This window comes from Eumetopias jubatus, unplaced genomic scaffold (genome assembly GCF_037043125.1).
Source record: "Eumetopias jubatus isolate StellerSeaLion01/CBP00866 unplaced genomic scaffold, mEumJub1_p1.0 scaffold_4, whole genome shotgun sequence".
Taxonomy (NCBI): Eukaryota; Metazoa; Chordata; class Mammalia; order Carnivora; family Otariidae; genus Eumetopias; species Eumetopias jubatus.
This window is the reverse complement of record NW_028274810.1, coordinates 115546991-115563441: the sequence shown is the minus strand read 5'-3', so window position 1 is coordinate 115563441 and position 16451 is coordinate 115546991. Positions and strand designations below refer to the sequence as shown.

At 43.7% G+C, this 16451-nt stretch overlaps 1 protein-coding gene across 4 annotated transcripts in view; it reads right to left on the bottom strand.

Annotated features, from left to right (window-relative positions):
* The window catches only part of ZFAT (zinc finger and AT-hook domain containing), a 192673-nt gene that overhangs the window by 101309 nt on the left and 74913 nt on the right, over nt 1-16451 (bottom strand). The gene's annotated exons all lie outside the window — the stretch shown is intronic.

Sequence of the window (16451 nt, the reverse complement as noted above, 5' to 3'; positions counted from 1 at the left end):
TCAAACAGGAAGATCTAACAATTGTAAATATCTATGCCCCCAACATGAGAGCAGCCATCTACATAAGCCAACTGTTAACCAGAATAAAGAGTCATATTGATAACAATACGTTAATTGTAGGAGACCTCAATACTCCACTCTCAGCAATGGACAGATCATCTAAGCAGAAAATCAACAAGGAAACAAGAGCTTTGAATGATACAATGGACCAGATGGACCTCACAGATATTACAGACCATTCCACCCTAAAACAACAGAATACTCATTCTTCTCGAGCCCACATGGAACTTTCTCCAGAACAGACCACATACTGGGTCACAAATCAGGTCTCAAACGATACCAAAAGACTGAGATTATTTCCTGCCTATTCTCAGACACAATGCTTTAAAACTGGAACTCAATCACAAGAAAAAATTTGGCAGAAATTCAAACACTTGGAAGTTAAAGATCACTCTGCTCAAGAATGTTTGGGTCAACCAGGAAATCAAAGAAGAACTTAAACAATTCATGGAAATCAGTGAGAATGAAAACACATCGGTCCAAAATCTATGGGATACGCAAAGGTGGTCTTAAGAGGGAAATACATAGCCAACCAAGCCTCACTCAAAAAAATAGAAAAATCCCCAATTCACCAACTAACTCTACACCTTAAAGAACTAGAGAAAAAGCAACAAATGATGCCTAAGCCACACATTAGAAGAGAAATAATTAAAATTAGAGCAGAAATCAATGAATTAGAAACCAGAAACACAGTAGATCAGATCAACGAAACTAGAAGCTGGTTCTTTGAAAGAATTAATAAGATCGATAAACCACTGGCCAGACTTATCCAAAAGAAAAGAGAAAGGACCCAAATTAATTAAATTATGAAAGAAAGGGGAGAGATCATGACTAACACCAAGGAAATAGAAACAATTATTAGAAATTATTATCAACAACTATATGCCAATAAACTGAGCAATCTGGATGAAATGGATGCCCTCCTAGAAACCTATAAGCTGCCAAGACTGAAACAGGAAGAAACTGACAACCTGAATAGGCCAATGACCACTAACGAGATTGAAGCAGTGATCAAAAACGTCCCAAAAAACAAGAGCCCGGGGCCTGATGGATTCCCTGGGGAATTCTACCAAACATTCAAGGAAGAAATAATACCTATAATACTGAAGCTGTTTCAAAAAATATAAACAAAAGGAAAACTTCCAAACTCATTCTATGAGGCCAGCATTACCTTAATCCCCAAACCAGGCAAAGACCCCAACAAAAAGGAGAATTTCAGACCGATATCCCTGATGAATATGGATTCCAAAATCCTCAACAAAATCCTAGCTAATAGGATCCAACAATACATTAAAAGGATCATCCCACGACCAAGTGGGACTGATTCCCGGGATGCAAGAGTGGTTCAACATTCGCAAACCAATCAATATGATAGAACACATTAATAAGAGGAGAGAGAAGAACCATATGGTCCTCTCAATGGATGCAGAAAAAGCATTTGACAAAATACAACATCCTTTCCTGATTAAAACTCTTCAGAGTATAGGGATAGAGGGAACATTCCTCAAGTTCATAAAATCCCCATCTATGAAAAACCCACAGCAAATATCATCCTCAATGGGGAAAAAGCTGAAAGCCTTTCCCTTAAGATCAGGAACACATCAAGATGCCCACTCTCGCCACTACTGTTCAACATAGTACTAGAAGTCCTAGCAACAGCAATCAGACAACAAAAAGAAATAAAAGGTATTCAAACTGGCAAAGAAGAAGTCAAACGCTCTCTCTTCACAGATGACATGATACTTTATGTGGAAAACCCAAAGACTCCACCCCCAAATTACTAGAACTCATACAGCAATTCAGTGATGTGGCAGGATACAAAATCAATGCACAGAAATCAGTTGCTTTCTTATACACTAACAACGCAACTGTAGAAAGAAAAATTAGGGAAACAATTCCATTTGCAATAGCACCAAAAACCGTAAGATACCTCGGAATAAACCTAACCAAAGAGGTAAAGGATCTGTATTCTAGGGACTACAGAACACTCATGAACGAAATTGAAGAAGACACAAAAAGATGGAAAAACATTCCATGCTCATGGATCGGAAGAATAGACATTGTTAAAATGTCTATGCTACCCAGAGCAATCTATACCTTCAATGCCATCCCAATCAAAATTCCAATGACATTTTTCAAAATGCTGGAACAAACAATCCTAAAATTTGTATGGAATCAGAAAACACCCCGAATCGCCAAGGAAAATTTGAAAAAGAAAAACAAAGCTGGGGGCATCACGTCGCCCCATTTCGAGCTGTATTACAAAGCTGTGATCACCAAGACAGCATGGTACTGGCACAAAAACAGACATATAGACCAATGGAACAGAACAGAGAACCCAGATATGGACCCTCAACTCTATGGTCAAATAATCTTTGACAAAGCAGGAAAAAGCATGCAATGGAAAAAAGACAGTCTCTTCAATAAATGGTGCTGGGAAAATTGGACAAAATGAAACTCGACCATTTTCCAACACCATACACAAAGATAAACTCAAAATGGATGAAAGAGTTCAATGTGAGACAGGAATCCATCAAAATCCTAAAGGAGAACATAGGCAGTAACCTCTTTGACATCGGCTACAGCAACTTCTTTCAAGCTACATCTCCAAAAGCTAGTGAAACAAAAGCAAAAATGAACTTTTGGGACTTCATCAAGATAAAAAGCTTCTGCACAGCAAAGGAAACAGTTAACAAAACAAAGAGGTAACCCACAGAATGGGAGAAGATATTTGCAAATGACACTACAGATAAAGGGCTGGTATCCAACATCTATAAAGAACTTCTCAAACTCAACACCCAAAAAACAAATAATCAAGTCAAAAAATGGGCAAAAGACATGAAAAGACACTTCTCTGAAGAAGACATACAAATGGCTAACAGACACATGAAAAAGTGTTTATCATCATTAGCCATCAGGGTAATGCAAATCAAAACCACACACTGAGATACCACCTTACACCAGTTAGAATGGCAAAAATGGACAGGGCAAGAAACAAATGTTAGAGAGGTTGTGGAGAAAGGGGAACCCTCTTACACAGTTGGTGGGAAAGCAAGTTGGTACAGCCACTTTGGAAAACAGTGTGGAGGTGCCTCAAAAATTTAAAAAGAGAGCTACCCTATGACCCAGCAATTGCACTCCTGGGTATTTACCCCAAAGACACAGATGTAGTGAAAAGAAGGGCCATATGCACCCCAATGTTCATAGCAGCAATGGCCGCAATAGCCAAACTGTGGAAAGAGCCGAGATGCCCTTCAACAGACGAATGGATAAAGAAGATGTGGTCCATATATACACTGGAATATTACTCAGCCATCAGAAAGGATGAATACCCAACTTTCACATCCACATGGATGGGACTGGAGGAGATGATGCTAAGTGAAATAAGTCAAGCAGAGAAAGTCAATTATCATATGGTTTCACTTATTTGTGGAACATAAGGAATAGCAGGGAGGACATTAGGAGAAAGAAGGGAAAAATGAAGGGGGGGGATCAGAGGGAGAGATGAACCATGAAAGACTATGGACTCTGAGAAACAAACAGGGTTTTAGAGGGGAGGGGGGAGGGGGTACTGGTTAGCCAGGTGATAGGTATTGAGGAGGGCACGTACTGCATGGAGCACTGGGTGTTATAAGAAAACAATGGATCGTGGATCACCGTATCAAAAACTAATGATGTGGGGTGCCTGGGTGGCTCAGATGGTTAAGCCTCTGCCTTCGGTTTGGGTCATGATCCCAGGGTCCTGGGATCGAGCCCCACATCGGGCTCCTGGCTCAGCGGGGAGCCTGCTTCTCCCTCAGCCTCTCTCCCTGCTCATGCTCTCTCTCTCTCTCTCTCTCTGCATCTCTGTGTCTCAAATGAATAATAAATAAAATCTTTAAAAAAAAAAAACTAATGATGTATTGTATGGTGACTAACATAACATAATAAAATTTAAATAAGTAAATGAAAATAAAATATAAACAAGGCCAGCCTCCAGGGGAAACCAATTAACCACTGCCTAACCTGCTGGGGTATTATCAGAGACAAAGCTACCTGGGGGAAGGGAAATGCCCACCTCCAGCCTCCTACTACATCCTTCCATGTGTGAGAAAGGATGTACCCAAACCCAGACCACTTTAGCCAGCCTTTCCCACCTAAGGGAGCTGGAAAAAAAAACAGGAAACACCGGAGAAGTTCATGTCCATGGTCAGAGGCTCACCGAGAGACTGAGATCTAATCCTAGGATTATAAAAGGATCCCCCTCCCCCAAACCTTACCAATACGTTAATAAAGGCCTATTACAGTTCCTTGTACCCAGTACATCCTGTCCAGCTATGAAGGAAGAAAAAAATTACAAGACACACTAAAAGGCAAGACACACAGTTTGAAGAGACAGAGCAAGCATCAGAACCAGACTCAGATTTGACAAGGATGCTGGGATTATCAGACTGAACATTTAAAATAACTCTGATGCACCATGTTCAGAGCTCTGCTGGATGAAGCAGATAGCAGGCAAGAGACATTGCCCACAATGAAAGCAGAGACATGAAAATTTTCAGAAAGAACCAACAAAGAAATGCTAGAGATCAAAACCACTGCAACAGAAGTGAAGAATGCCTGATGGGAGTAGTAAGAGACTGGCCACAGCTGAGGAAAGAATTTCTGAGCTTAGGGATATCTCCAAAGAAGACTCTAAAACTGAAAAGCAGGCAGGAAAGAAGACTGATGGAAACAGAAGAGACCATCCAAGGACTGTGGAACGACAGAAGGAACATGCATGTGGTGAGAATATGAGAAGAAGAAGAAAGAGATAAAGGAACTGAAGAAATATTTGAAATGATAATGATTGAGAATTTCCCTAATAGGGTATCAAATGCCGAAACAGATCCAAAAAGCTCAGAGAACACCAAATAGGAATAATACCAAATAAACTACACCTATCAGGTTCAAACTACAGTAAACCAAAGTTAAAGAAAAACGACTGAATGCAAGCAGGGTTGGCGGGGAGGACACCTCACTTCTAGAGGAGCAAAGATAAGGATTATACCCAACTTCTCAGAAACCACGCAAGCAGGAAGAGAACAGAGTGAAACATTACAGGGCTGAGAGCGAGCACCAAGCAGGAAGAGAACAGAGTGAAACATTACAGGGCTGAGAGCGAGCTCCAAGCAGGAAGAGAACAGAGTGAAACATTACAGGGCTGAGAGCGAGCACCAAGCAAGAAGAGAACAGAGTGAAACATTACAGGGCTGAGAGCGAGCACCAAGCAGGAAGAGAACAGAGAGAAACATTACAGGGCTGAGAGCGAGCACCAAGCAAGAAGAGAACAGAGTGAAACATTACAGGGCTGAGAGCGAGCACCAAGCAGGAAGAGAACAGAGTGAAACATTACAGGGCTGAGAGCGAGCACCAAGCAGGAAGAGAACAGAGTGAAACTTTACAGGGCTGAGAGCGAGCACCAAGCAGGAAGAGAACAGAGTGAAACATTACAGGGCTGAGAGCGAGCACCAAGCAGGAAGAGAACAGAGTGAAACATTACAGGGCTGAGAGCGAGCACCAAGCAGGAAGAGAACAGAGTGAAACATTACAGGGCTGAGAGAGAGCACCAAGCAGGAAGAGAACAGAGTGAAACATTACAGGGCTGAGAGCGAGCACCAAGCAAGAAGAGAACAGAGTGAAACATTACAGGGCTGAGAGCGAGCACCAAGCAGGAAGAGAACAGAGTGAAACATTACAGGGCTGAGAGGGAGCACCAAGCAGGAAGAGAACAGAGTGAAACATTACAGGGCTGAGAGAGAGCACCAAGCAGGAAGAGAACAGAGTGAAACATTACAGGGCTGAGAGCGAGCACCAAGCAAGAAGAGAACAGAGTGAAACATTACAGGGCTGAGAGCGAGCACCAAGCAAGAAGAGAACAGAGTGAAACATTACAGGGCTGAGAGAGAGCACCAACCCAGAATTCTGTGCCCTGCAAAAGTATCCTTCAAAATAAAGGAGAAATAAAGACTTTCTCAGACAAACAAAAATTGAAGGAATTTGTTACCACTAAGACCTGTCTTACAAGAAATACCAAAACAAGATAAAGTCAGAAACTTGATCTGCATAAAGAAAGAGCACTGGAAAAGGAAGAAGTGACGGTAAAATAAAAACTTTTATTTATCTTAATCTTAATTGCTCTAACAGAAAGTTTGTTCGAAATAATCACAGCAACAATGTATTCAATAATATATGCTATCTATATACATACGCTTATATAAAAGTGAAATAAATATCAACAATGACACAAGGGGTACAAGGAAGGAATAAGGATCATTTTATTACAAGGTACTTAAACTATCCATAAAGTGGAACGGTGCTATTTGAAAATCAACTTGGATTATATATAAATGTATACCACAAGTTCTATGGTACCCACCAGAAAAAGTTAAAAAAAAAAAAAAGTATAAGTGATATACTGAGAAAGGAGAGAAAATGAAATCATATAAAGTGCTCAATTACAGCTACAAAGGAGGGGCGCCTGGGTGGCTCAGTCAGTTAGGTGTCTGTCTTTGGCTCAGGTCAAGGTCTCAGGGTCCTGGGATCAAGCCCCTTGTTGGACTCCCTGCTCAGCGGGGAGTGTGCTTGTCCTTCTGACCCTCCCCTGCTCGTGCTGTCTCAGAAAAATAAAATCTTTAAAAAATAAATAAATAAAACTACAAAAGACAGAAAAGAAAAAGATTGGAACACAAAGGAACAGAGAACAAGGGCAACAAATAGAAAATACCAACAAATATGATCAATATTAATTCAACTATATCAATAATCTGACTACCAGTGATCTAAATGTACCAATTAAGAGACAGAGATTGCCAGGCTGGATCAAGAAACAAGATTCAACTATACGTTGGCTGTAAGAAAACCCCTTTAAATTTAAAGACACATGCAGATTAAAAGGAAATTATACCAGGCTAACACTAATCAAAAGAGAGCGGAAGTAGCTTTATTAATTTCAGACAGAACAGACTTCAAGGATAATTATCATTTATAAAAAGGAACACAACATAATGTTGAAGAGGTCACTCTCCAAGAAGACATAATAATCCTTAACATGTATGCATCTAACAACAGAATCACAAAGCATGAGGTAAAAACTGGTAGAATGGCAAGGAGAAAAAGATGAATCCGCTACTTTAGTTGGAGACTTCAACGCCCCTCTATCAGAAATGGACAGATCCAGCAGGCAGAAAATCAGTGAGGACACAGCTGAATTCAACAACACCATCAATCAACCGGGTATAATTGACATCTGTAGACTACTTCATTCAACAACAGCGGAATACACATTCTTCTCAAGGTCACATAGAACATTTGCCAAAAGAGACCACGTTCTGGGCCATAAAACAGCCCTCAACAAATTGGAAAGAAGTGAAATCATACAGAGTCTGCTCACAGACCCCAATGGATTAAACTAGGAATCAATAACAGAAAGATAGCTGGACTATCTCAAAATATGTACCAATTAAACAATATATTTTTAAAAACACAAGTTGAAGAAATTTCAAGAAAATTTTTTTTAATTTTAAACTAAATAAAAATGAAAACACAAGTTATCAAAATCTATGAAAAGAAACGAAAGCTGTATTTAGAGGAAAATTTATATAACATTGAATGTATAATATGAGAAAAGAAGACAGACCTAAAATCAACCATCTAAGCTTCTGCCTTAGGAAGGCAGAAAAAGATAAGTAAATTAAATCCAGATTAAGCAGAAAAAAAAATTGAAATTAGAGCAGAAACCAAATAAATTAAAAACAGGAAATCACAAATACCATATGATTTCACTCATATGTGAAATTTCAGAAACAGATGAACATAGGGGAGGGGGGTAAAAAAGAGAGAAGGAGGCAAACCATAGGAGACAATTAACTATAGAGGACAAACTAAGGTTGCTAGAGGGAGGTGTGGGGGGGATGGGCTAGATGGGTGAAGGGTATTAAGGAAGGCACTTGTTGTGATGAGCACTGTGATGAGCATATGTAAGTGATGAATCACTAAATCCTACTCCTGAAACCAGTATTATACTATATGTTAACTAACTAGAATTTAAATAAAAACTTGAGAATACATACATACAGGAAATCAACAGAGAAAAATCAACAAAACCAAAACATAACGCTTTGAAAAGATCAATAAAATTAAGCCTCTAACCAGGCTAACTAGGCAAAAGAGACGCCACAAGTTACTAATATAAGAAATGAAAAGGGGGACTTACTACTGAAAAGGGGGACATACCACAGATCCCCCTGAACATTAAAAAGATAGTAAAGGAATATTATGAATAAGTCTATGGCCACAAATCTGACAACCTATATGAAACAGACAAATTCTTTAAAAGACACAATCTGCCAAAACTCACAAAGAAATAATCATAATGATCCTATCTCTATTAAAGAAATGGCATCAAAAATTAATACTGTTCCAAAACAAGGGGTGCCTGGGTGGCTCAGTCGGTTGAGCATGTGACTCTTGGTTTCAACTCAGGTCATGAACTCAGGGTCGTCAGATCAAGCCCTGCATCAGGCTCCACGCTTAGTGAGGAGTCCGCTTAAGATTCTCTCTCTCCCTCTCCCTCTGCCTCTCCCCTCGCTCATATGCACTCTCTCAAAATAAATAAATCTTTAAAAAAAAAATAATAATCTTTTAAAACAAAAAGTACCAAGCCCAGATGTGTTCACCAGTGAATTCTACCAAACATGTAATTATACCAATTCTCTACAATCTCTTTTAGAAAACAGAAGCAGAAGAATTAAACTTCCTAACTCATTCTACAAAGGCCAGCATCACCCTAATACCAAAAGCAGACAGACATTACAAGAAAAGTAAATTACAGGCCAATATCTCTCATGAACAGAGATGCAAAAATCCTCAGCAAAACATTAGCACATCGAACCCAACAATGTGTAAAAAGAACTATACACCACAACCAAATGGGATTTATCCCTGGTAGCCAAGGCTGATTCAACATTCTAAAATCAAATAATAAATCCATCACACCAGTAGGATAGGAAATAAAAATCACATGCTCACATCAATAGAAACATTAAGAATCTGGTAAAATCCAACATCCATTCATGATACACAATCTCAGTAAACTAGGAAGAGGTGAGAACTTCCCCAACTTGATAAAGATTATCTATAAAACACTTACAGCTAACACCATACTTAATGATAGAAACTAGAAGTTTTCCCACTAAGATTAGAAATAAATTAAGGACCTGTTTACTAAGTGAAAGAAGCCTACGTGAAAAGGCTCCAGACTATATGATTCCAACTCTATGACATTCTGGAAAAAGCAGAACCATGCAGACAGCGAAAGGATCCACAGTGGCCAGAATGTGGGGGAAAGAAAGGGATGAACAGCTGGATCGAGGAGGATTTTAGGGCAGTGAAACTCATCTGCACGATGCGATAATGATGGATGCATGTCATTATACATTTGTCCACACCCACAGAACGTACACCACCAAGAGTGACCCCGAATGTAAACTCTGGACTCTGGGTGTTACTCGTAAGTGTCCGTTCATGGACTGTGACAAAGGTACCACTGTGGTGTGAGATGTCAGCTGTGCCTGTTTGGGGACAATGAAATCTCTGGACTTTCTGGTCAGTCTGCAGTGAACCTAAAACTGTTCTAAAAAATAAAATTTATTAAGAGACAGCACACATAAAGTGCTCAGAATGGAGCCTGGCCTCTAGTGAGCGCTCAATAAATTTGAGAGATGTCGCTGATGTGGCTGTGGCCTTAATGCAACTCGGCCTCGGCTAAAAGACCTTCTTGTGGAATCTCCAAGCGGGGATCTGAGTGAGCACCCTCCAAATCCCTTTGTGGATTAGTTGCTGCTGTTGCAGGACAGCTCGAGAGAGGGTGTTCCCTGGAGCACACTTCGGAGAACGGTACTTAGTATTCAAAAACAAAAGCAACACCTAACAAAAGTCCCTCTGGACCATCAGTCTGGCTGCATGTCCCACCAAACATCTGGGTTCCAAGCAATGCCTGCCAAGCTCAGGTGTCCAAGGGGTCCAGGCAGCTCCCGTGACACTGTCCTGAGCTTCGTGCCCAGCCAATGCCGCAGACTTCTACCCAGGCTGCGCTGTGGGTTCAGGCCTTCTTAGGTGTTCCCGTCACTGTCCTCCTCTGCCCTTGACCCTTCCAGGTCACCCCATCACTCCCTGAGTCTGCACACAGGCACTCGTGCTCACAGGCCATGTCTGAAAGATGCCCTGGGCCTGGCGGGCATCCTGGAGGAGGACGTCACCACCCCCGCCTGCCCCCAGTGCCCTCATCAGCAGAGATGATGGAGGCGTTCAGCAGGGCTTTGAAAGAGTTTACAGTCCTCTCCCGAGTCCTTGCTATTTGTTGTTTTTTTTTTTTTTCTTTTAATCGCTGATAGTCTGAAAGCAATTTATCTTAGAGCTTATCTGGTCCCCTCATTTCTTGATGCCTTTGAAGACTGTCAGAAGGACACAGGCAGCAGGACACAGGCGGCAGGAGGAGGGGGACTCTTAGGACTCATTTATTTTTTTCCAAGCCTCAGTTCTGTACCAGAGATGAAAACCCAAACTGACACAGCAAACTTAAAACGAGCTTCTGTTAAAAGAGCTCCTGGCAGAGACAGAGCACAAGAGGCCTGCACAGTAATGACAGCCAAGGAGCCCAGCCCTTGGAGTTTGTTTGTGCCAGTGGAGATGGCCTTCAAAGCAACAAAGGACCCTTTGAAATAAGAAAGGCATCAGCAGGAGTCTGTAGCCACAGTGTGGGGTGGGGGGTGTGGGCATTGCCCCAGGGCTCAGGCTCAGGCCCCCCGCTTCACCCCTGGGTGGACTCCACCTTGGTCTATAGCTCTAGGGCAGGTGCCTTGGCCCCCAAAGCAACTGGGCAGTTCTCAGGCCTGAAACTAGCAGTGGGTGGAGAATATCAAGCCTGCCCCCGGCCCCCAAGTGTATTAACTACCAGGTAAGTACTACTCCTATAAAATATGTGATGTCAAGTTTAAAAAATGGTGGGAGATTCGACTCTGAACAATCTCTCAGGAATAAAAGCATGGTGATGGTGTCCACTGTCCTCCGTGGACTCACTCATTCATTCCTCAGACCTTCCAAAGGCCCCTGTTATGTGCCAGGCATTGCACTGAGGACAGAGTTATGAGACACTGGCCCTGCCTCCAGGGGCCCATCAGCTAGTGAGAGCCGCCACCACACAGAGGCAGAAAAGGTGACACTGAAATCGTGACTGATTTGAACTAGAAAAAAAGCCTGGCCCCCTCCCCGCCCCCCCAAAAAAAGAAAGAATAAAAGAAAGAAAGAATAAACAAAAAAAACCCCAAACATGTTCCATTTGCGATTTCGACTCAAGGATCCCGCTTCCCATTGAAAGCAGTTGTTTTGCCAAGTGAGCCCCTTCAATCCTAGACCCCCGCCTTGCTCACAGGAAGCTGCATTTTAGACGCAGGAAGCTCTGGGAGCCCGAGGTCTCCGGCACTGTGGATACGCGCCCAGACGGGGCCACACAGAAACAAACTGGTCTGTGACCACGGAGCAAAAAAAAAAAGATGAATCCGTTGATTTCCAGAAAGATATTGGAGGTAGCTCCCTCTACTTTCTCTGTGCTTTGCTGGCAACATGTTACTCTACTTCCTCCAAGTATGAGTAAGATGTGTTAAATGTGTGTACCCTTGTGGCCAAAAACAGAGCAGACATTTTTCAAAGGCAGGGACCAAAAGCTAATCTGAAATGTGTGTTGAGAGACCATCCCGCCCTGGACAGACGGATACTCCTCCGCACCCCGCTACTACCACTCCCCCACCGCCTCCCGCCACTACTAAGAAGAAGGACGAGCTGACTCAGACAGGCCACTCCCCTGTGCACCTGGACCTGTGCTGAGTCCCTCACAAACACTATCTCACTAAATTCCCACAACAACCCGGAGGTGCTTCACAGACCAGGTAATCAGAGAAGTTAGGAAGTGAAGCCAGACCCATAGGTGGTCGAGTTAGCAGGTAACACCAAAACGTGCCCTCTCCCCAGGGCGGGCGTGTGACTGCTACACGTGCCCTCAGATCAGATGGTCTTCTTAGAAAGAGCACAAGCTGGAGATGAACGGAAAAGACTGACATATTGTGAGCATCCACCATATGCTCCATTTCCTACCATTTCAAATGTATCTATCAGGAGGGACCTAAGGGGCAGATTCCCAGGTCCCCCTCAAATTACAGTGGAGGCATGAGCCCAGCAACCTCTCACCCCCATGCGATTCTGATTCAGGAAGTCATGAATTACATCAGCTGGGTCAGTAACATAAGCTTATTTAGAGGGAACCACAGGAGGTCACCCATTTGACATTGCCATCTGGGACACACAAGCACACTCACTGATATATAAACATATTGAAACATGGAAACGGGAGCACCTGGGTGGCCCAGTCAGTTAAGCATCTGACTCTTGGTTTTGGCTCAGGTCATGATCTCCGGGTCATGAGATCGAGCCCCGTACTGGGCTCTGTCAGAGTGTGGAGTTTGCTTGAGAGTCTCTCTCGCCCCCCCCCCAACCTCTGCCTCTCCTCCCACCAAGCCTGCGCGTGTGTTCTCTCTCTCTCTCTAAAATAAGTAAATCTTGAAACATGGAAACAAAGGTCTCAGAAAACAATACTTAACCTCGGGTAGAGGTGCCTAATGCTAGTAATTTCTATTTTATTCCATGGCATTTCATTTTTTAAGAGATACTTACTAGTTGTGACCCACTAAACTGTTTCACAACTAAACTGTTTCATGGACCATGACGTGTGGACCACAAAAACTGATCTGGGTGTTCCACACATTTTCTAATTTACATGCCATGACCTTGAGAGGCCAGAGATGGTACCTAATTTTCATGTTACAAATGTGAAAGCGGAGGCTCAGCAAATGCCCAAGATCACGGAGGTGGACATGGGGTCTGAACTACAGCCCACCAGAGCCCAAAGCCCCTGGCATTACACACATTCTTTGAGTCTCCCCTGCACAAACTCTGCATAGTGCTGTCAAAAGGGGGCTTGCTCCGGCAACATCATTAACTACCACTCGTGGCTGGCTCTCCACATTTCCTTGATGCTAATACAGCCTTGACTATATGTCACACCACCTAGTTCTTCAGGAAAGGGAGGATGTGGTGGGAGAGACCACATTAAATGTACTCACGCCTTCTGATCACTTAGCGCATCATTAGCAAAGACATGGTTAAGAGTCACAGAAATAGGAAACTCAGCCAAATTATCCCAGGGTCCTACTGCAACTAGAATGGACCTGGATGGAGGCCCATTTGGGGTGGTGCAGGGGTTCAATTTAAAAATTTCCTTAGTTTTGTACTGCATGGGAATTGGGTTGGATCAAATGCCAAAGTCCAGCCAGACTTTTAACACACCTGACCCATCTCTCCGGGGCACACCCAAGCCCCAGGATGATGTGAGGTCACAACAGCACCACTCACCCAAGCCAGGTAGACCCTTCCCTGACCAGAGTCCTCTGTTCGGCACCTTTACATCATGAAGCTCATTCGCGTTATCTCATGGGACCCTCACCACGACTCTAAGAAAGCAGGGTATATACTCACTCTGCCATTATTTATAAATTGCATGATCCCCTTTATACAAAATCTCCAGCCAGGCCAACCCATGGAACTAGAAAGCAGATCAGCAGCTGTCTAGGGCTTGGAGAAGGGGAAAGTAAGCAATGCTAGCTAGCGGAAGATCTCCCCACCAGGTCAACATTTCCCTGGTAACTTCAGGCTACATTCCAGAAATAATTTACAGGCTCAAAAGACAAATGTTGTCTAAACTCCAAATATTAGAACCTGTTTTCATAAATGATGCTATCTAACTACGCTGGCAAATGAAGTCTGTGTGCTTCATGGAAACGTTTTCAATATCCTAGTATAAACACAAAAGGCTTCCCCTCAGTGTGTGCTGCCTACTCTGCTGGGAGCTCCCCCCTTGCCGCTCCCTTGGCCAAATCCTACTCATCAAGCTCCAGGCAGCCCTCCTTTACCTTTACCTTGACCACTCCGGGGTGGTGTGGGAGGGGAAGGGCACTTTGTGTTGGCCTCACTTGGCTTCCCTCATTGCTATAACTGTCCTCTTATTTATCGCCCCCCACTCCCCGAAACAGAGCATCCTGAAGGCAGACGGGGGTCGTACTCATGTCTGAAATCCCAATGCCTGGCTCGCAGAGGATGGAGCCTCTAGCCTGCGTCAGCGAGCTTCAGGTCTCCAGGAGCCCATTCACCTTTAAAAGCGCCTCAAATGGAAGAACTGCAAACATCAGGGAGGGGAAGCACACTTTAACAACTTCTAAGAAAACGTGTTGATGAGAATCAGGATAACTCCCCGTGTTTACAAAATCAACAGAGTCATGCTCCCTTATTCCCGCTCTTCTCTCACGGGAATTCTCAGGGACATTCCATTATCGTAGCATGAGCTACAGCACAGAAAGCACCCACGCAGCCCCTGCTCTCATGGGACAAAGTCGACCTCCAGCACGTTCCCTCCAACGGTGTGCAAGTGTCCAAGAGACCTGCCAGAGGGGCGTGGCTGACATTCACGACCGTCTGCCCTAACCAAAGTGTGACCAGGGATGAGCTACCAAATGACTGTGCAGAAGGCTCCTGATCTGCCCTGCGGAGGAAATACTCCCACCTCTTGGAGGTGGCACGAGAATTATGAAAAGGGGGCCCGGACCACAGGATGAGAACCGACACCGTCACCCCCCCTTTCCCCTATACACCTTCTCACGTGTCAACACTGCAGACACAGCCTCTCTGAAGGAAGATTCACAACCACAGAAAGTTGAAAAGAGAAGCTTCTTGAAATGCTGGTTTATCAAGGGGCGCCTGGGTGGCTCAGTCGTTAAGCATCTGCCTTCAGCTCAAGTCATGGTCCCAGGGTCCTGGGATCAAGCCCCACACTGGGGTCCCTGCTCCACAGGAAGCCTGCTTCTCCCTCTCCCATTCCCCCTGCTTGTGTTCCTCCTCTCACTGTGTCTCTATCAAATAAATAAATAAAACCTTTAAAATAAATTAAATAAGTAAATAAATAAATAAATAAATGCTGGTTTATCAAGATAAATGAAAGCATACGAAATTGGGGCTTAAGATCTTAGGACGTGTCCCCAACAGGCCCTGCTGACCATGAGGACAGGGATGTGGCCAGGAGGCTGAGCACCAGCATCCAGAGGCAAGAAAATGCCTGGGCTGGACCTGAGTCCCTCTGACACACGTGACGGATGAGGAAAATGGGTGTGGGGAAAAACAGTCCCACACACTGAAGGGCTCTTACAACTTCCTCTTCTGTGTCAGCCTTCAGCCTCTGTTTCAAAGTCTCTCGATGCAGAGCAACCAGTCCCCAAATGATAAGTAGAATAAATATTAGTAATTATAACAGTCAGTGGCATATGTGCTTACTCAACGTCAGGCTTCCTTCTGAGACATTTACGTATATTCTCTCACCTCACCCTCCCGAGGATCGGTAACCTGAGGCACAGGGCAGTTACATGACTCATCTTGAAGTCAGATGCATGCCAACTGGGGGAGCCAGAGCTAAAACCCACAGTCTGGTTCCTGGTCTTAACTGCTACACCCCAAGGCTGCCCCCAGCACCCTGTCCCCATGTTGGCCGCCCTCCCTCTTGACCTCATATGCATTTCTAGCAAAGTTACCATAATGATTTCTGCCACCCCAGTTTCCCCCACCCTGAGACAGTACCGGAAGCACGACCAATCTAACAGCAATTCTATAAGGAAACAGGAAGAGCCTGCCTTCGTGCCCTACTCAGAAAGAGAAACAGACCCAGGTGAGAGACAGTAGTGAGCACACGGTTGACAACACAATCACTGAGCCAGGTTCTTGCCAGAACATTCCATCTTATCCTCCCAGGAACCCGGGAGAGCTATATACAGAAACAAACATACATTGTGTCTACAAGCATGCATCAAACATGTGTATGCAAATGTGTGTACATGTGTGTATAATACATATATACGTAAATACATAAGTGCATATATACGTAGACATACATGTGTGTATGTGTAGAAGATGGATATATACTTTTTAATACATATTACATACAGAAGGCTGCCAAGTCTCAGAAAGGACAAGCGATTTGCCCCAATAGCCACGATATGTACGTGTGCTGGAGTACACCCAATAGTATGAGTGCTGGAGACAGTATCGGCAGGGATCTAACCCCAAAGCACAGGCCCTGACCCACCCCACTGCACCTACAACACCCGACTTCACCCGGAGTGACAAAGTGCCACAGCGCGAATGATTTCCACACCAGAACACAGTGGAAGCACACCAAGTTTCCGAAGCCTCCTTCTGTGCTGGAGGAATGCCATTAAAGC